This window comes from Myiozetetes cayanensis, unplaced genomic scaffold (genome assembly GCF_022539395.1).
Source record: "Myiozetetes cayanensis isolate MyiCay16 unplaced genomic scaffold, myiCay2020 scf2-11, whole genome shotgun sequence".
In the NCBI taxonomy this organism is placed as follows: Eukaryota; Metazoa; Chordata; class Aves; order Passeriformes; family Tyrannidae; genus Myiozetetes; species Myiozetetes cayanensis.
In genome coordinates, this window is record NW_026087411.1 from 28,794,253 (window position 1) to 28,816,134 (window position 21,882).

The 21,882-nt window shown below is 39.5% G+C and overlaps 1 protein-coding gene across 1 annotated transcript in view; it reads left to right on the top strand.

Annotated features, from left to right (window-relative positions):
- The window catches only part of LRFN2 (leucine rich repeat and fibronectin type III domain containing 2), a 167,194-nt gene that overhangs the window by 62,301 nt on the left and 83,011 nt on the right, over positions 1-21,882 (top strand). Inside the window, 1 exon segment of the mRNA XM_050314820.1 lies at positions 11,271-11,411. The gene's annotated coding sequence lies outside the window, so the exon portion shown is untranslated.

Genomic DNA, 21,882 nt, shown 5'->3' on the forward strand with positions numbered 1-21,882 from the left:
ACTAATGTAGTTTAAATCTTAAATTAATGACATAATGCCATATCCAGGTAAGGAGATGTAGATTGCTTAAGTGTCCAGAAACACACTCTGAAATGAGCCTGAATGAGGAGAAACACATTTGATTTTTTTAAAATTTCCATATTCCATCATTTTCCTTTAATTACAGGGGATCAAACAGCGCTACCCACAAGTCTTCAACACCATGCACCATTTTAGGAGCTTGAATCTGAGTTGTTTATCAGTCATAGCCCAGGGGCTTATTTATGAGCTGCTGTTTCCCAGCACATGGTGTGTTTTTTTTGTTTTCCCATGTACATATGTCCCAGCTTCCTCAGCACACTCCTGTGCATTTGGCTGTGTCAAAAAGTTTCTGAAACAAATAGTTAAGATTATATATAGCATTATATTATTGGTTAATCTCATCATCATTCATAGGCTTTCTTGAATCTTTTTTCTCCATTCTTTTCCTCTCAGTCTCCACAACACACAGTTTCCAGGTTATTGATGTTTTGGTTTTTTTGTGAAACTTTAATTAGTCTTAGTTTTTTCTATTATTTTGGAGATATGTGTTCATAATATTCCCTTATTCCATATTTAAATTTAGTGGCTGCAATAATTTGAATTAAAGGAAAGTTTGTAATTTGGTGGAAATTTTGTGTTGATAGTATTCACTGTCTTTAAAATGATTCAAATTTCTTTCTTCTTTTTTTTTTTTTTCTTCCCCCCCACCCCCACCCCGAAAAAGCAGATTCAAAATACAATATTTTTGGTCGAGTGAAATCATTTCTTTTCCATGCAGTTTGTTTGGTTGTTGTTTTGTTTTGGTTTTGTTTTGGTTTTGTTTTTTGTTTGTTTTGGTTTTTTTGTGGTTTTTTTGTTTTGGTTTTTTTTTAATGAAAAAATATTTGTTATTGATAATAAAAATTAAAGGAGAAAAATAATTTTTATATTTAATTTTTCTTCCCAAAACCTGAAAGGTACAGTTGTTTCATGTGTAACAAGCATAACTCCACAGTAATTCTGCCAGTTTACACCATTTGGAAATCTGAAGCAATGTATCAGGGGTTAAACTTGGGTTTCTCATTATCTGGTTCAGTTGTGCATTGCTTGAGTATGAGCTCTCAAACCTCTTCTAAGATGGGCATATCACTTATCCAAAGTTGAATAATTTAAGAATTGCAGGGGCTGCTAGGAAACATGATTTAGAAGAGCTGACATGTTTTCAAACTTGGTTGACACCTTGCATCTTTAACAGAAGTTGACAAGACAGAGTTTCTGGTCTTCCAAGGCTTTTTATGTGGTCTTCCCTGTTCCTGTATCTGTCAGGATCAAATATCTATCATTAGACAAGATACATTATCCATTATTTTAGGGGAAAAAATTATAGCAATATATCCCATAGGAGATTATCACATACAAAGAGTCTGTCAAGGTTAATTCTCTGTCTGTGCACCACTGCCTCCAAATGAAATCTTTGTAATTGAAGAGGGAAGACCTTTTCTAGCAACTGTTTTCCTTATTGACATGATTTTTTATTGTTTATTCATGCTCACTATAGCAAGGAAGACCTATTTTCCTCCAAAGAGCCTATGTATACTGCTTTCTAATTTTCCATTTCAATGGCTTTATGACTTGTCCTTCAGCTTTGCAGAGTTTTCTCTGCTAGAAGAGTTTTCTTCCTCTTGTAAGCCAAGAAGCACAACTTGAGAAAGAGTACAGTTTCCAGTTAAAGCAGTTAGAAAAAAAAAAAAGAAGCCCCAAGAGGTATGAATGGGCCTTCTGTACTTCCTGCAGATGACCTGCTGGCCAACCAAGTGATTTAAGCCTCAATGAAAAAAGTGCTATTGAAACAGGAAGGACTAGTAATGCAAAGCCATCTGTAGAGAGCAATGGATTCAAAGCTTTTTGCAACTATTTTGCAGGTACAAGACTGGTTGGTCTGTGCTTGTTTGCACTTGGTAAGAGTAAAAGACCCCACGGACTCGGGCGCAGTGACTCTGTGATTTAGGAATCCAGCTCTATATCAAATGCTGACATGGCTTGTTTTGCTTTTTCATCCAAGTAATTCCTGTAATTTCCCATGAAACCAGAGTGATACACATCAGAAAATATCATAGATTATTTCCTTTCCTTCAGGGACCAATGTGAGCTAAAAATGCCCAAAGGAAACTTTAGGTGATTTTTTGATTAAAATTCTGGATGTTCAGTGAATTCATTATTGTTTTGTTTTGGTGGAGTTTTTTTTAGGATTTACTACAAGATAAGGCATTGTTCCATAGAGGGAAAGCAAAGTTCTTTTATTGAAAGCACTTTGTAAACATGATTAAGCTGTTGCAAAGTACACTGCTAGCTTTCTGTATGGAAAGCTAAGGCCAGGTCCCTCTGTTATAAACTGTGTTGTCTGCAGCTTGGGGCACTGGGGACAAAAGTCACAACCTCTACCTTCATCACCACAGCAGCCACCTCTTAGGCTTCTCATGTGCTGCAAAGATTTCTCAAGCTAATTTTCACTACTCTGGCTGAACAAACTTTTAGGCTGCAAAACTGCAAAAACATAATGTGAATTTCTACTCTCCACCATCTGCACACATTATACAAAGGACTGAGAAGGCCACTCTTGTAGATCTCTATTTACTCTACATGAAGTTTCAATAAGGACTACGTTTATTCACTCTCTGAATGCTTTGTTATACAATGGGAAGCAGTCCGTAATCGATGTCTTTATCATACAATCACAGAATAATATGCTTTGGAAGAGAAATGGAACTTGGATGGTCTTTTGACCAACCTCCAGCTCAAAATGGAGTCAGCTGTGAGGTTGGATCAGATCTTTATTCGATCAGGTCTTGAAAAATTCCAAAGAGGGAGATTGCTCCAATGCTTGACTGACTGTCCTCATTCTGAAAAAGTTTCCTCTTATACCCAACTTGAACCTCTCCTGGTTTAATTTATGAGAGTTTTCTTTTTTGTTGTCCCATCCTTCTCCTCAATAAAGGCTCTGTCTTCTCGGTTACTTTCTTGTAGGTATTAGAAGGTTAGGCCCCCCTTTAATATTTTCCTTCTCCATACTGAAGTTGTATGTAGGCAATTTTCCTTTTTTAGTCATTGATGCCACAGTCAGCTAATGCCAAGGTGTTGGTCATTTTGGTTATTTGGGTATTTGGGTATTTGGTTATTTTAGCTGTTTGTTTCATAATTAAATAAGTATTTTAAGTAAAATAAATTCCTCTGTCATACAGTGATATGCATTAGCAAAGTGACCCACAAGTCTACAGACACTCATCAGTCTAGGTCAGTTCCTGTGTTTAGTCAGGTGGAAATTCTCTGAGATTCAGGTTTATCTTTTTAATATTGAAACTTTGTCTACTAAACCATTTGAGGCTTAGTGCTCCTCTGCTCAGCAACACACTGTGGGTCCCCCTATTTCTTTGAAAATGTGGTGGGAGATGACATAGAATTATCCATTCACTCATGGGACTCATCATCTGTGAAGGGCTGAAGGCAATTTTCCTAAAAGGACTATATTTTTAAAGATTTTGATATAATTGTTTCAGGAATAGCGTCATGACTTTCTGCTCAGGAAATCTTTGTATGAATTAGGAGACGTGGTTTCAACTCCCTATTCCACTACAGATTTCTTTTTAAACTGCATAGGTCTAAATAACAGGACAATTATAAAACCTTTCCTTATAGACAAAAAAAGAAAGCAGGCATTTTCAGGGAATGGTCAAGTCCTTCCTAAACAAAACACATAGAGCAGATCAGCCCTATAAGCATCTCTTTTTGTCTAATGACTTACAGAAAAACCTTGTTTTCTAGCTTAAGTACAGACACCTACCATGTTAGACTTCTAAAGTCAGGTTAGATTAATTCTTCTCTCAGTTTTTCTGAGCCTCAGTTTTTGCCTTTAAAATTGTCACTGTGTCTCAGGAGGGATAAGAGCCTTAGGAATTTTGAGGCATCCAGTGCCATGTAATAGATGGAGCTAGGGACTGTGGTTTAGTTACATATATGCATCCATTAACATATAGACAAAATAGCTGTGTTGGGTAAAAGCAGTAAAAAGATTATGATGGAAGATCTGTAGCTGAACCACTTTCAGAAATAGGTACAACCCACCTTCCAGCTTCTCCTTCCAGATAAGGGCATGGAGAAGGTGGTACTGCCTCTCCATGCAGGTGAATCTGCCTCTCATCAGCAGCACTGTGCTAAAAAGGAGGAACCAAATTAATGAAACTCAGAAATTCACCTCAGCTTTCTCAGTTGCAAATCGTGCTTTAAATTTTTATGTGGAATGGTGTGATGGGTATAATGTACGATTCCATTTCAGGTAATTACATTCTCCCTGCTTAAAATTCTCACTGTAGTTTCCACTGGGAAAATGATTCTTCATTTCTCCCTCCTGCACCCCACTGGGTAGGTACTGTTGCTACCCAGAGAGCAGTGTCAGAGAGCGGCTTTTGTGTGCCACCCACGTATCCTCCAGGAACATACATACACAAATTGTGGCGATGTTAGATTGAGCCCTGCATATGCAGACTTTTGTCCTGCCTGCAACTGAAATTGGTTGGAATTGCCTGGGTGTAGCTGAGAGCAATATTTGACCTGCAGTTTTAAAACCACAGGGGATGAAAGAGGCTATGAAAAATCAGTGTTATAGTCAGTCTTTGCATCTAGAGAACAACTTTTTATCCAGAATCATATAATTCTTCCTCATCCCCCAGTGAAGCAGATTAATATCATTTGATGGATGGTAAAGCCAGATAATCTGGGGCAGGGTGATGTGAAGCAACTTGCTGGCTACCAGGCAATGTGAACAGTCATATGATAGTCAATGTAGTATGAGTTTCTCCAGCAGTTAACTGCATCCCAGTTGGATTACATGGTTCTATCAAAAGTGATTTAATTGGTCTGCTTTACTGGACAAACAACCTAGAAGAACTCTTATGGTCACTGCCTATTGAAAAATGTAGCAACCAGAAACAAACTTGTCTTAAAGCTCCAAACCAAACTGGTAGAACTTTTTTAACTAGGCACTGAGACCATAGGAAGACGTGGCTAAAAGCCAGATGGATACCACCTTTTCCCTCTTTTGCAAATCCATGCACAGAGTAAACCCTATTCTGTTTCTCTCAAATCAAGTTCTACAATTCATTTGGGTTTAAAACTCCCTAGACGTATGTGGGGTTTTGTTGGTTTTGGGGTTTTTTTATTGGTTTAGTTTATTTTCTTTTTGTTTTGGGGAGGGTGTATGTGTGTGTTTATTTGGTTTGATGTTTTTTTGTTGGTTGTGGGGCCTTTTGGGGGTTTTTTTAGGGGGGATTTTGAGCTGCTGTGTTTATATCCCCTGGCAGCTGCCACACTGTGATGTGTGCTAAAAGTCCTGGAGTCTGCTTCCTGGTGGCATAAAAGGAGGCAAGAAGACACAGGTGTTCACCCCGCAGACTGTACTGCTTCATTCTTCTACATTCCTACGATTGATCCGTTTCCTCCTTTTTTCCTTTTTTTTTTCTTTTTTCCTTTTTCTTTCTTTCTTTTTTTTTTTCTTTTTAATTCCCTTGCAAATGTTTCCTTCTCAAGATATATTTACATTTTATTCATGACTCTGTCAGGATTAATTTCAGTGCTTCATGCTGCCTGTGACTTCTTATGTATAATGAATGAAGCAGCAGCTGCTGCAGCTGACAGCCTGGGCACTCCAAGGGCACATACACACCAGCATCATTGGCAACTTTTTACCAGGAAGGATCTTAATGCCCCTACTGTCTCAAATGCACTTCTAGCCAGGGTATGCTTCAGGAAGAATTGTGGCAGCTCTAGCAGAAGGCGCTTTTCAAATTACTTTCTTGCTGTTTAACTATGTGCATTGATAACAGCAAAGACTTTGTCTTCATCACTGTCTTAAGGCTGAATGTCTGGACTTGATTACTTTGGTGAAATCCTGTGGAATTACTTAGCCATCTCATTACTGTAAGAAACTAATCCTGGATCTGGAGTGGCATACAGACACAGCCTCCATTTTTCGTTTTTCGTCACACAGAATAACTTCTTTATATCATAAGTCTCCAGAGGACAAGGATGCTTTTGCACTGAGTATGCTCTCAGGGTGTCAGAACAATTCCTGGCTCTGACGCTGGTTTCTTGAGTAACCTTGGCATTTTGCTTCCTCTTGGTGTTATGTGCTCTTGGCATTCAAAATAATATTGGCTAATATTTTTGTTTTCCTCCCAGTATTTTGCGTATTTAGATTAGCAGCTTCTTTTGAGGAGTGTATTAGATGTTTGGATGGACCATAAAACTCTGAAATCTTGATTTTGGAAATTTTTAAGTTGAGCCATAATAAGAACAACTGTAGTAGTAAACCAGTGTTTTCTGGATTCTTAATTGAATTGTTACCTCAGTCATCTACAGCACTTATTTACAGTCAAGCAAAATAAGAAGTTATCCTAACAGTTAGTGTTTTGTCTCTTTTTTAAATGCCGTACAAATCAAGTTTTAGGTAATTTGGAAAAAGGTATTTCAGATTAAAGACCAGCATTTCTAGATGTTCAAGTTTGCTTATGTTTCAATATTTTTCATGATTACTTTTTTAATTTTAACTTTAACTCTATAAATACTTCTAACATTCTGGCTTCTTTGCAATTTTTGGGTTATAAAGCAACTTACAGCATACCAGATTTTCATCTCAGAATTGAGCTCTATTTTCAAACCATGTCAGACAAAACCTCAGATATCATAACTCTCTTCCATCTTCACATCCTCTTGTGAATACAGTTCACAAAGTAGGGACACAGAATCCCTTCTAGTACCATGATTAACTATTAAGTTTCTTCTGGTTCATAAAAGTCATGTTTCTTTAGAAAGAAAAATCAATGTTGAGTCTTATAAGAGGGTACCATTAAAATTTCTTCCAAAATACTGTGTAAATATTACAGTCTCAGAGAATAATCAAACATCCAGTTCCAGAGAAATTGGACAGATTAGCTAGGTGGAAAACTATTCGTCCAAGGACTAAGGTTTTGTGCTGTTTTTTACTGATTAATTTTAACGCTGTCAATTTGATAAATGACAAGAGTTTGCTAATTTTTCACATCTGGGGAAAATAAGGCCTATGTTGTGCAAATGGTTTGCCATAGATTCAGTCACTGGAAAAATCCTGATCATAACTTGGAGGGATTCTTAGCCTGCAGCACTGCATACGGTCCAACACACTTGGCTGGCATCAGCAATCTGAAATAAATAGTGAGGTGCCACACATCATACAACACATATCTTAATGATGAATTTTGCAGATAAAATGGCTCTGGCCCTTCACTCTGCCCACTCCTGCAGGAGAATGAAGCACTATTATGTTTGAACACAGGATGCTTTCCAGCTCATTTGTTCGGTACTTTGGTAAAGCAGCTACATCCAATTACTGTGTCTTCCACTGTTTCTCCCTTCCCACAGTTCTTCTGTACTTGCATATGTTTTTTTTTTCTTTTTCCTTCTGCTAGCTGAAGACAACACAAGGTAAATTTTCCCTTTCATAAAACAGACATCTCTCCAGTCAGTCAAGAGGTTCAGATTCATTCAGATGAGCTGAATGTAGTTCTCCTTTACCTGTTTTTTTGTACCCTTGCAAATTTTGTAACCAAGACAGGTCTAAGAGAATTTGTTAAACAGAAGAATTCAGATTCTGGCAGCTGAGAAGACACTACTCTTTTCTTTGCAAATGCTAATTTTTTTGATCCAGAATGGTTATGATCAGGACACTAAGCAGATCTGATCCCCCTGCACTGAGTTGTTCATCCTTGCCATTATCAACTGCACAGTAATTCACTTTTGTGACCCTTAACATCCTGGCTGTGGTCCAGGCGGTACTGTTAATACATTTAACATGCAAATTCAAAAATATACCCCATTTATCTGGGTACTCTATTCTTTATTGGCTGTCATGATGGTATGTGTTGTTGCTATGCATGGTTAAATGTTGAGGGACTGCTCAGCATTTTTGTGGATGTTGCTATTTTCTGTGCTGCATTTTCTGCTATAGAAACATCTAGATTCATAATTCCCAAACTTGTGAAAGCCAAGCCTTTATATCATCCTAAGGAAATAAAGCCAGTCACACATATCCTGACTCCCACAAGACAGAAAAAAGACTTATTTTTGCATAATCTGTTTCTTGGAACTTCACATCCCCCAGTGCAAGATACCTTTGTTTTTGTAGTTTCTGGTATCTGTCAATAACCTGCCATTATAGAAAGCCATGTCACCCTGAGTAGAGGGGTAAAAATATTCTTAGAAGCTGAGATGGTATGAGTGTAATGCAATTCTTCAAACTTTGAAAGTCTAACGTGGAAAGGTCATTCTGGTGCTGAGTGCCACTGAGAAGAGGACATTCTTTGTGTTGAATGTCTTCCTTGTCCTACTGTAATGTATTCATCTGTATTTATATAATAATGCCATAGGCTACTTGGCTGTTTGATCCCAGCAGCAAGGAAATCAATTTGCTCATTTTTCTCTCAGAAAAAACAATCTAAAATCTTGGGAATCATCATTATAATATTTAGACAAAATAACTTGTCAAGAGCAGAGTGGATGTCTGGACTAGTCAGAAATTCCTTACAGAGAAGGTAATCAGGCATTGGAATGGGTTGTCCAGGGAAGTGGTGGATTCTCTGTCTCTGGAGGTGTTTAAGAACAGACTGGATGTGGCACTTAGTGCCATAGTCTAGTAACTGTGGTGGTAGTGGATCAAGGGCTGGGCTTGATAATCTCAGAGGTCCTTTCCAAGCCAGCTGATTCTGTGATTCTATGATTCCACAACTCTCCTTCCAGTACCTTCCTGAGCCTGGGGAAATGCATGACTCAACTCCTGGGGTTGTCTATGCCATTAAGCATTACTTTGAGCAAGGAGAAGACAAGAAGGCATGCCTGCTGGTCTCAGTTCTGACTCTGCTCCCATTTGCTCAGTTTGCTGTAGTGTTCAATGAAGGGCAGCCTATTCTTTTCTGCCTTTGAAACAGTGACTGAAGAAACTTGCTCACCAGTGCCATGACAATGATTATTTCAAAATTTAGTTAGAAGGGCTGAGCAAGCCTCACATGTTGCTGGCAGGAAACCAACCAGACTGGCCTTGTGCAGTCTCACAGGTTAAAAAGTTCTTTATTTTGCTCAAGTTAGTGATGTTTTGCTCAAGCAGTAGTGATATGCTCAGTGGGTTTTTTGGGTCTAAAATCTTGCTTACAAACCACTTGAAGGGTCCACGACACATGAACTGATGATATTTTCTTAGTCCAAGTCACCAAACAATTCACAGAAAAATACCTCATTTTGGTTTCACACAGAGAAGAGTCAAAACCAAGAATAGAGACAAATAAAACTCTTCTAGTACAAAGCCTGGTTAGGAGAAGAACCAGGCAATAGGAATGCTTCTGTACACTTTACCTGAACTGTGCAAATTGACCAATGCTCTATCAAAAAGTAAGGTGATATTTGCCTTTGGCACGAATGATATCTTCATTTCAAGGTTTATCTTGCAATTATATGTAAACATTAAAAATGTTGTAGCAAGGACTGCTAAGCCCCCCAGATAGTTCCAAATTAGAAATGAATTTTCAGGGACCCTTTGAGAACTGTTTGTTTCCCCATCTGAGTGAGATTGTTGTTCTCCCTCATTCACATTAAGGAAAGATAAAATGAGATGTTCACTGACAAAAGAAAGTGTATCTTGTAGTAATACTATTTTAAAAGTAACCTTTATTTTCAGTTTGCCTGCAATCCCTAATTCAAAATACTATATCTTAAGCAAATTTGGTTCAGCAATGCTGTGATTATTATAGTTCAGGATTTTAAGAAGTGAGAGAAAAGGTTCCTGGGCATCCAGATCTAACTGTTCATACTGTCACGTGCTAGAAAGGTCCCTGGAGAAGATTTGGCTCGTGCACTCTCCCAGACAATCACTCAGATGTGCAGGGACCACAAGATTCTCTCAGTATCTAGCTGAGATGAATCTTCCCTGTGGAAAGGATGAGGAAACTCAGCAGTACAGATGTACACCAGTCTGTAGCAGTTCTCCTCAGTGCTAAAGAGGGTACTGGCATAATTAATTTATGAGCATGAGGAGCAAAATCCCTATATCTACACACATAGCTACTTTTTTTTTTCCACTTTTTTTTTTCCTTTTCTCCAGGGTAGATAAGATTATTGCTGCATACAGGCTTCATCTGCTCTTACATACAAGATTTAAAATTCAGAATAACAAGACAGAAATCAGTGCAACTAATCCTGATGGCCCAGTGGCAAAAGAGATCAGAGACATGAAGGAATTTTCTGTGTTTTTTTCTTAAACTAGAGTCTAAATCCATAATTGTTGAGGATCACTTTACCTGTGAAGCACCTAAACACCTGACCAATCCCCTCAAATCTCCCAGTTTCTTCACAGTGCTCTTCTATCTAGACCTTTAGATTCAGTAACAGTTTATTAAGTAAAAGAAGACTGCAGGCAACATTTCTGTGGTTAGTATTTGGAGTGCACTTGATTGCATTAAGACTTGTATATGGTGTGTTACATAAGCAGAAAATGATTAAGACACATTTGTTGAACTGTAAAACTGTTGTTCTTACCAATAATAACAGCCACCGTTATGCATGCAAAATGCAATCAGCCGCTGTGCTTCAGAGTGTCAGCTGATTGCTTCTGCTGCTGAAGGTATGGAGGGGAGGGTCAGAAAGCAATTCCTTGTCCTTAAGTATTACCATAATTTAAGGGCTCAAGAAAGATGGACGTGATGAACAGCTGGTCTTACAAGAGAATGGCAAACATTGCTCAGATCCAGGTTAGGTTTGCCTTGGTGCTTTGTGTGGGTCATTCGCACCTATAAGGATTCTCTTTTCTCTTTGTACTTGCTGTACCATGAAAGATCATTTAGAAAACCGGGCTTGCCTTCAAAAGGCCAGTCTGATGTTTCCCCATTCACTATTACCCTTTGTGCTTGACCCACAAGCCAATTACTCACCCACACATGATGTGTTTATCCAGCTGTGTGCTGGACATTCTGTCCAGAAGGATACTATGAGGGACAGTATTGAAAGCTTTACTGCAATCTAAAAATCAACTGGCTTCTCTTGATCAGCTAGGTGGGTTACCTTGTCATAAAAAGAAATAAGGTTTGATAACCAGGACTTTCTTCTCATGAAGCCATGCTGGCTGTGACCAATGACTGTGTTATCTCTAAGGTGTTTTTCAATACTTCCCAGAATAATCTTCTCCATAACTTTTCCAGGCACTGAAGTGAGACTGAGAAGCCTGTAGTTCCTGGGGTCCTGCTTCTTGATCTTCCTGAAAACTGGAACCATGTTCACCAACTTCCAGTCAGCTGGGATCTCTCTGGATTCCCACAATCGTTAGAAAATCATCAAGAGAGGTACTGTGATGACATCTGCTAGCTCTTTGAGAATTCTTGGATGAAACCCATGAGATCCCACATCCTAAGAGTGTACTCTGTCTTCCTATAAGACTAACCCTTGTAATAATATCAGGTAGGTCCACATGCCCACCCTGCTACCCACCTGCTTCTCCAGGACTTGTCCAAGCCAAGCACCGAGGCAGGTCAGTCAGCATTTTTATTTCTCTGTGGACCATGAAGATAGTCACAGTTGTACTCTCACACACACCAGCACCAAGCGAGCTTCTGCAGCCTAACTCCAACTTTGTGCCAGAAAAAGAGGGAGCAGATTAAGGCCGAGCAACTGTCTGTGAGTGATTAGAAGCAAATGGGATTTGGCAAACACTGAGTTGGCAGGAGGTATCAGAGAGCAGCGCTTCATCAGTGGGTTCCCCATGGTGCTTTGAAGGGTCATTGTGTGTACTGGCGGGATTCTCATGTTTTCTTGCTTCTCCTGTCCCAGAGGCATTTTGGGGAGGAAGATTATTCTCTGCCACATAATCACTTCACCCCTCCCTCTCCCCACAGCACACCCTTCCTTCACAGGTTTGTTTATCATGCCAAGCCTTGATAGAGGGTTTTGCTGTGCTGTTTCTCCTCTGCCCTCCTTTCTCTCCTTACACTAATTTTTGTTGCAGAAGCAGAGCCTCAAGAGATTTTTGATCAGTGAAATACTCAGCAATTCATGAATTGCTTCTGCATTTAATAGGATGCTAGGAAGGAACTGAGTGAATGCTAATGGAGTGCTGGAGGAGGAGGTGCTGCTTCAGGTTTATCCTCACAGACATCTTAGGCACTGACAGAAAAAGTCTATAATTCATTACTGTGATAGATGTACCTTCCTTTACTGAAAAAAACAGGTAGATGCTCAGGAAACTATGCAGTCTGGGCTGGTTCAGCCTTTTCTGACCATTTTATTCACACTGTAACTGACCTAAGCAAATTCCTCTTGCTATCTAGGCAAGGATGTTTGTCATATTGGGGCTGTATGGTGCATCTGGAGACTATCAGATCAGACATACAACCAGGGATTTGAACTCCCTCTAAATCACTATATTCCATGCATCTTAGGAGCTAGAAATGTCTAAAGGAATTATCTCAGTCAGAAAAAAATATATTAGCATGAGGGCTTGGGTGAAATTTGAGTCATTTGTTTCTGAGTTTTGTTGAATTATTGATGGTTGTAGCTGTTTTCAACATCAGCAGAGATAAAGTTTTCAGTGGAGAGTGAGATAAGGGTCAATGAGAGGAATTACGTGTATGGGAGGAAAAATAAAAACAACAAACAACATTCAGGCTGCAAAGTGCCTGTTCATCAGGCTAGAGTAGAAGAGAAGAATGTGACAGCATAAAATGAAGTTTGATTTCAAAAGGCTGAAATGGCTTCAAGAAGGCAACAGGATTTTGCAGCAATGGGGAATGTAGTTCCTCCAGACAGAAATACAGGCCACCATAGAGCCATGGGGACTTCAGTCTGCAAGTGCATCACAAAGGTGTGGTGTGGTCTCCATGGCAGTCAACTGAAAGATTTCCACAGCTCCCCAGATTTCTCCTCCATCTCCTGGAGCCTGACTTTGCTGACTGAGGCTGTCCTGCGTCAGGATGTTGGAGGTGGAGTTGTGCATACCTGACCTGACTGCTAAATACGTTTGCATTACTGTTCCTCTATGATGCAAGTGGATAAGTTGTCCATGGGCGTGGGTGTGAATATGCACTTAATTCTACTAACAAAATTCCAGGATTTGTCAATCAATGTTTGAGGAGTTTATCTTGTTCATACATTAACTGTCTGGTGAATTATCTGAGTCGGGTTTTGCATGCTTCAGCTGCAGATGGCAAACACATTGAGCAAATTCCTAATGAACTGATTACTCAGCTTAGCATTTAAACTGCCACATTTAACATCCTTCAACCCTCATAAACATATTGAACTACTAAAGGGATTACGGCTGCCAGGTTTGCTGTGTCATTCCTATAAATTAACCTAGGAATTTAATAAAATATATGACCAGAAACAAGAATAACAAAAGGATTTGCTGACATGATAAGTATTTAACTCAGAGAAAAAAAATTGTACTGAGAGTTCATTTTCAAGGAGGTTTACTGTAAGCAAATGCAAAGGACACAGGTGTAATACTTCCCTTCAATACATGTGCAAAGTTATATACTGTGTTTGGCATTTTTAGCAATCATTTTCACATTATCACATGGGCTTTTTCAAATTTCAGAAGTCATCAGTGAGGGAAAAACTGGTGGAGTATTTGAAACCAACAGTAAAAATTTCACGGGCTCTGTGTATTTCAAACCTTACTGTTGATGTTTACATCCATAGGAAAAAAAAAAAAAGGGTTGATCAGATTCCATCAGTTGAAATCTCCTGCACAAACCCCAAATTTACCTACAGCTATAGAGGCAACGCCTTCCAGGGACGACTGTTTTCACAGGAATTGAGGACACACAGTTGCTCTTTTAGATAATGAGATTTTTCCCATATTGAGACTGGACATTCTTGATTTTAAGTGGCTCCAGGACTTGATGTGACTCAGGTCTGTACAGAAAATCAGCACAAATTCTGTTTACTGGGAGCAAAGCACAAAGTGATTTTGGTTCATGGCTGTTAAAGAAGGTCCTCACACTCTGGACGTCAGGGTTGTGATCAAAGCTGAAAAGGTATTGTAAGTGTGTTCACTGATCTCTCAATTGTCAGGATGACATCTCCACAAGCCATTTATATAGCCCAGTAAAGGTGTATTTAGGTATACTTTTCTCTCCCTTCTGGAGCTCTTAGGTGACACCTTAGGTGACACCTCAGGTGACACCTCACTAGATTTTACCAAAGAGAAGGATAGGGGTTAAATATTATAGGAAAGGACCTTCAGTTCCCACTATATGCCATAACTATCTACCCCAAATCCAATCTACACTACCATCCTCCATTACTCTCTGTTTAAGCTTCAAGACGAGTTATGGCAATGCAAATTAATTGTTGCAGACGTCTCTTAACTTTTGGAACACTTTGTCCCCTTATAATTTATACAAATTTGTTGTTTCAGGGCACAGATTCATTGGTTTTAATGGTAGACAGAAGATGTCAGCACTTATAGAAATAGAATCACCAAATGCCATGCTGAATGATCAGAAAATGTTAAAACTGCCATGAGCATTCACAAAAATCTTTGTTAGGAAAGTTGCTGAACAGAACCTAAGAACTCACTGGCACATGCATAACTTGCACACGGGTATCCAGAACATTATTTAACTCTTCAGAACTAGGCAAGCACACACATGATGCTTATGCTGTTTCACAGAAGGTTACCGGGAAAGATAAGTAACTCATAGTGCAGTTGTTCACTGAATTAGCAGCTCTTCTGTAAGATTTCATCATGGCAAATCCCATTTATGTCCCATGATAAAGTGGTTTTCCTGTTAGCAAGCAGTATAATGAAAAGATATTTTTTTTTCATATACTTTTTCTTCTTCATTGCCTTTGCCATCCCAGCTCCCCTTATAATGTCCTTGTCTCTATATTATGTGTATATTTTTGTGAGCAAAAGGCAGGATGTTCTTTGGACATTAAAACTCTAGAAAGCATCCACAAGACCTAGTACACTGAATCTTAGCCTAGGCACAAAATTTCTTTGTGAAAGAGTTAATATGAATTAAATATTAAGTTCTCTGTTTGTGTCCATTAGAACTTATTTGAATCTTAATGAAAATTAGAGAGTTAACAGATGTTTCACTAGTATTTATTGTAACTGTTCCTTTCATTCCATAATGCATAAATTGTGAAAATAAATGGAAATTAATCAAAGTTAGAAACATGGGTCTGCAAAAGAATTTGTGTTGCTTGATAAGATGGCCCCTGTGCCTGCCAGACATTGATCATGAACTCCCTGCTTTGTGTGGCATTCTAGCCAGAAGATAACTATTATCAGGGCGCTGCATGAAGTTTATCAGGTGGTTGCACGAAATGGCTAAATGACTAGTTATAGATGTTACTGACTCTGCTCCTGCATCCTCCTCTCCTGAGAGGAGCCATTTCCTCTGGAAAGCTCCTTCCTGCAAAGTATGATTATTTCTTATTTCTACAGTGTTATACACACCATTAATCTTCCTTCTCTTCCTAGTTATTGCTGTCACCTCTTTTCATAGCCAGAAGGGACTTAGAACTGCCAAACAAAAAAACTCCTGTCCTGTAATCTGCTGACAGTACAACATATCTGTCTCTAGCAAGGAAGCTTCAGGGGCTGTGATCCCTTATGGACATCAATTGAGGAAGAACGTTGAGAGTAAGAAATTTCCTCCTAACTCGCCAGATAGGAAGGTGTAGAAGAAACAAAAACTCACAGAGATAGAAGTAGCTACTATCTGTAGTGGAAGTAGTTCTTTGCATGTTGAGTTGCTGGGTACACTTTTAGCCTTGCCTCATGGATTCAGAGATTTATTTGAAGTTTCCAAGGGATGTCAAGAATAGGTCTAAAAGTTGTGAGAGCCTGGGGTGGGTGGCAGAAGGCAGAAACTTTCACCCAGCCTCTAACTATACTTTTAATTTCTCCAAATACTCCCAACAGAGAGAGAAGATTCATTAATATGTCATGAATGAAAAGCAATAATCATCTGGGAGGCAAGAATAGTAATATCATGCTGTATGGTGTAAAATGTTGGCTAAAAGTAGGTAGTGTAGAGACCAAGTTAAAGTACTCTGAGACTGGCCAGGAAATACAGCTGTTGAAGGAAGCAGAAAATGAGATGCACCTTGTTAGATACAATTCAGAAAAGTGTATAGGGGTCAACAGTCACAGCCAGTCCCATCAAAGGGAAGCTCTCAGTGTGATCTGGAGCAGAAAGTAGCATTTCAGTGTCTTTAAACTGGAAGGTATTTTCCCTACTCTTGGCATACATTATTTCACTGTCCAGTGTCCTGCATATGTGTGTGTTGATCCAGCTTCTGAAATGTGTATTGTCTTCCAGGGCTTTGTGTGCATCTGTGGTTACTGAGAGTAGCTGCTGCTGACTAATTTAGGTAGTTTGATTAGATGCAATGCGCTCCAAGTGGTTCCCAAGGTTTCAGCAGAAAAGACACAGGAGCAAAATCAACATCTTAGTAACTGTTACATTGATCTGTGTTTTCTTGAAGAAACGATGTAATTTAACCTTGCTGACTGCTTGCTTATCACAAAAAAATGTAACATCACAGCAACAATATTCCAGTGATTAATTTTAGGTAACGTCTTTAGATAATGTCTGTAATTATATTTTAAGTGGGGTTTTTTCTCTTCCTTTATTTTTTTGCATTTCTATGTGTGCATCATCTCCCTCCCATCTGAGAGCACAGCTCATGACAGCTCAGTGATACCTTACGGGTGTACTAGGAAGTGTCAGAGTTGTCAAGGCAAAATGTATTTTTCCATGTGCTTGGTCTAAAAACACTCTGTACTGTATAAATTTCCTATGCTTAATACACCTGCTTCTTGTCAGAAGCTAGTAAAAGGTAGAAAATATGCTTGCTCTCTAAAAAAGGGAATGTTTTGCTTGAATGAATGCTAATCAAATGATTAAATTCAGGCCAAGTTTCTCTTCAATGCTTCAGTAGAGTGTTATGGCCCAGCTACAGGGGATTACTAATCAACAGGTTTTGGATGAAAATCAAGTAACTGAAGACCTCTTTTGACTAATGATCATTAGGCATTATATTGCTAATTATGACCAATGGGACTGTATACTTAGAAATCCTTTCCATACTAAAGCATGCCACATACATTGTTTTGGCACTTTAATGCAGACAGGCAAACTAAGACCTGGAAAACCTCCATGTGGTCCTGAAAAACAAGTTTTGTTTTTAATCTAGACAAGAGCTTAGGCAGTAATACATATACTGACACATCAAAGGGCTTAGGATGGTCGTGTCACTCCATACAGAGAAATGCCCTACAAAGATGGTGAGACTAACTCTGGCCTGGTCTGGGAACAATCCCACTGGGCTATCACAGTGCTTTATTTGGCCAAATAATCTCATAAACCCAGGTGCATTAGCCTATGCAAAACACTATGTTACCCTTGTCCTTGAGCCTGAGTTTGGCTGTTTCTGAGTGACATTGCAGCATCACACCCATAAACATAGCTGAAGTGCTTAAGAGACCCTGTAGGGTCAACAGACACCCTTTTTTGAAAGCCACTTATTGAAACTAAGTTACCCATCTTTACCTTCAAAAAAATTTAAAGGTCTAAAAATAATTGGCTTAAAAGGCAAATGGACCATGTATGCTTCTGCTGGGGCAGGAAGATCATGCAGTTTTCAAGAGCTCTTTACAGAAAAATTTGCCCTTTCAGGCTTGTCAACATGGCACACAACACTATATCTGTAGATCGTTACCTCAAATTTTGTTTCATTGAAAGTCAGTGGTACCATATCAATCTGTGTTCAATGAATTTATAAAATCACATATTTCAAATTAATTGATGTCCACACTGACACTGAAACCAGAAAGAAGCTCTGCTGGCAGTATCAGAGAAGACAGAAAGTTAAAAGGGCAGAGATATCGAATTGTTCTACTTGCTTTATAAACATCATGTCAGCCAGTCCAAGTGGTAAGATTCCCAAACAAGTCATATGGGACAAGACCTGTGATATTTTACTGAATCTCAATCCATTCTTTCACGGGACTGTCTGTGGACCTCTCCCAACAGCAGCAGCAGTCAGCATGGACCAAATTTCCTTTTGGTTCCTGTTCTTTGCATTTAACCTTGAGTGACAGAAGCCTAGAAAATGAGAAAAATCTCAATTTCTTTCCTGGAAATGGAGAGAGTGAATGGGAAATTATTCATATTTCTTCCTATACATGTATTATGAGGCATCAACTGCCACTCAGTTATTTGTATTCAGAATAAACTAATAGAGCTCCTTCTTCAGCTTTCAGGTAAGCTGTGGCACTCCTTGCCATTGGGCTATTAAATAAAAACCACATATTTTGTCTCAGAAAGTTCATAATTTACAAAGTCTTGGATCTTCTGAGAATATTCTATAGACATATTGATAAATGCTTGCTCTGTTCCTCCCTAACATTTTGGTCGCTGTCAGAGACAGAAAATAGATGAGGTGGTGTCTTCATCTAGACCTTTCATCTAAGGCAGGATACAAGGTCTAGCTCTTATGTGTCCATTAGCTCCTATGATAGTCAGTTTACCATTTGGCACTGTTCAGATAAAATCTTAGGCTGCCCAAAACAGTCAGTTATTAAAATGATCTCTTGTCATTATTGTTTTTTGATATAGGTGATGTAAACTATGCTGCTGGTGTTATGAAAACGTTTTTTATTCATGTTCTTATCTCTAGGGTAAAATAGTAGCTTAGAGTGTTAGTTTAGGAGGTTGGAAAGCTGGGTATTGCTTTTAGATATGTTACTGGTTTCTTACACAGCTCCAAGAAAAATACTTCTCTGTGCTTTTTCATCTGTAAAATTATGTTGATGACAGAGCTCTGTGAAACTATTTTGCCATATTAAAATGGAAAGCACTGTTTAATAGCTTAGAGCTTGTTATTATCACTGTGAGAATGCAGGCCCAGCAAAATCAAAGCATCATGTCAAAGCATCATGCCTGCTGTCCTCACTTATATAACTTCATGAACTCTGGAGCATTTCCATCTGAAGATACACATCAGATGGAATCAAGTTAGGAAAGATGAACACGTCTGTATCTCTTTGGAATTCTGGATCAAACCACCAACCAGTACAGTTGGAAATCACAGTGAGGCTTGTTGATTTTGTTCCTGTGGTATATTATCATAATTCAACTATTGTCCCCAGGGCCTGTAAGCCAACTAAGTCAACCACAAAATCATAGAATTGTTGGAATCAGAAGGGACCTCTGGAGATCATCAAGTCCAGCCCCTCTGCCAAGGCAGGGTCACCTGGAGCAGATTGCACAGGAATGCATCCAGATAGGTTTTGAATGTCTCCAGAGAAGGAAACTCCACGACTTCCTGGGCAACCTGTTCCAGTGCTTTGCCACCTGCAATGCAAAGAAATTCTTCTTCATGTTGAGGTGGAACTTCTTGTGTTTTAGTTTATGTCCATCGCTCCTTGTCCTGTCACTGGACACCACTGAAAAGAGTCTGCCACCATCCTCTTGGCAACCACCTTTAAGATATTTATATGCATTAATGAGATCCCCTCTGTCTTCTCTTCTCTAGACTAAACAGGCCCAGCTCCTGCAGTCTCCTCATAAGAGAGATGCTTCACAATCTTCATCACCTTTGTGGCCCTCTCCAGTAGTTCCTTGTCTTTCTTGTACTGAGGAGCTAAGAGCTGAACACAGTAATCCAGATGTCGCTTCTCTAGAGCTGAGTAGAGGGGCAGGATCACCTCCTTCAACCCCCTGGCCACACCCTTTCCAATGCACCTCAGGATACCATTGGCCCTCCTAGCTGCAAGGGTATGCTGCCACTCCTAGTTAACTTGTCATCTGCCAAGACAGGTCCTTTTCAGCAGAATTGCTCTCCAGCAGGTCAGCCCTAAACCTAAAATGGTACGTGGGGTTATTCTTCCCCTGGTGCAGGACCCTGCACTTGCCCTTGCTGAACCTCATTAGGTTTCTCTCTGCCCAACTCTCCAGCCTGTCAAGGTCCCACCGAACAGCAGCACAGCTTTCAGGTGTATCAGTCACTGCCCCCTGTTTTATATCATCAGCAAAGTTGCTGAGGATACATTCTATCCTTTCATCCAGGTCATTGATAAACAAGTTGAATAATACTAGACTCAGTATTGATCCCTGAGGAACACCACTTACTACAGACCTCCAAGTGGATTCTACTTCATTATTCACAACCCTCTGAGTTCTGCCATTCATCCAGTTCTTGATCCACCTCATTTTCCATTCATCTAATCCACTTTTCCTGAGCTTACCTATGAGGACCTTATGCGAGACAGTGTCAAACGCTTTGCTGAAGTCGAGGTAGACAACATCCACTGTGTGTACTGAGACTTCTCGTCCCTCCAACAAATATCAGGGTGGTTGAAGTTCCCCAGGAGAACAAGGGCTTGTGACCACAAGGCTCTTTCCAGCTGCCTATAGAAAACCTTATCAGCTCCTGATCAGGTGGCCTTTAGTAAACAACCACAACAGTGTTCACCCATATTGGTCTGTCCCTTATTTCTTACCGATAAGTTCTCAACTTTTTTGCCTGTCTCTGGATAAAGCTTGATACATTCCAGCTGCTCTCTCACATAAAGAGCAAATCCACCACCTTACCTCCCTTACCTGTCCTTTCTAAAAAGTACACAGCCATCTGTAACAACATTCCAGTCGTGTGAGCTTTTGCATCGTCTCTGTATTTGCAATGAGACTGTACATAGATTTCTGTTCCTCTTGTTTATTCCCCATGCTGAGTGACATTTGTGTACAGGCACTTCAGAGTGCTAATCAAGCACCCAGTTTTCCTAGAAGGGGCATAAGAGGATTCACCATAACCATAAACAGCCCTGATGTTGGTAGCCCTATGATTCTCATATTGCGAGGCAGCTAAGGAATGTCTGTCAGTGCACTTGTTGGCCAAGCTTACTCCCCAGGAGGAAACAATGGCCAGAGCATTGCCACTTTGGACCCCACCCCTCCAATCCAAACCAAAACAACCAGCCAAAAGGGGAAAGCTGATCTTCACCTCTGTATCTGCCTGGCAGCCTGACTTCCTCTGCCCATACAGGCAACACTGCTGCTGCAAGTCCCCAAGGCTTTCCTTCCTCTCATTCACTGCAGGGAGTAAGTTGTCTCTTGTATTTTCTGCAACTTCCAGGCATCTCTGCTCCATGCTCTTCATAGAAATAGTTTCTATTTGTAGTGTGATGATGCTATTGGGCCAATGAGGCTATTTAATGAGCAGATAATCTTATTCCTTCATAAGGAAAAATTGCTCAGCATTACAGTTTATCCACAGAGCAAACAGATTGTCAAATAAAATAGCATATTATGCCCTAAATAATCAAATAACCACAGAGATATTTGTCATTCTGCTATTCAGCAGACTGGTGTCAGCTGAGAAAGCAGATATCTTATTGCAAATAATGTTGGCTTCTCTTTCAAAGTGCAGTTATAGAAGGAAAGCAATTGTCAAAACGACAGCATGGAGTTCCATATTTTTTCTCTCTGTGACTTCCTGTGAGTAAATTTGTTCCATTTATAAATTACACAATGATTTTTCTAACTGCCAGCACTGCTACCTCAGACTTGGAAAATTGCACCAGGATTACTCTTTCTCTTGTGCCACTACCAGAGAAGGTAGCTCAATCAACATTTAGCTGACAGGTTTGTTGATGAACAAAGCAGAATAGGATTTTACTCTCTTCTCATGACAATAGTGGCTCATATAACTGAGCATAGTCAGGGGTTTTTTTGGTCATCTCTGTGCCAGAAGCAGTGGAAGATAGGAGGGGTAAAAGGAATATGGTGCTTCTTC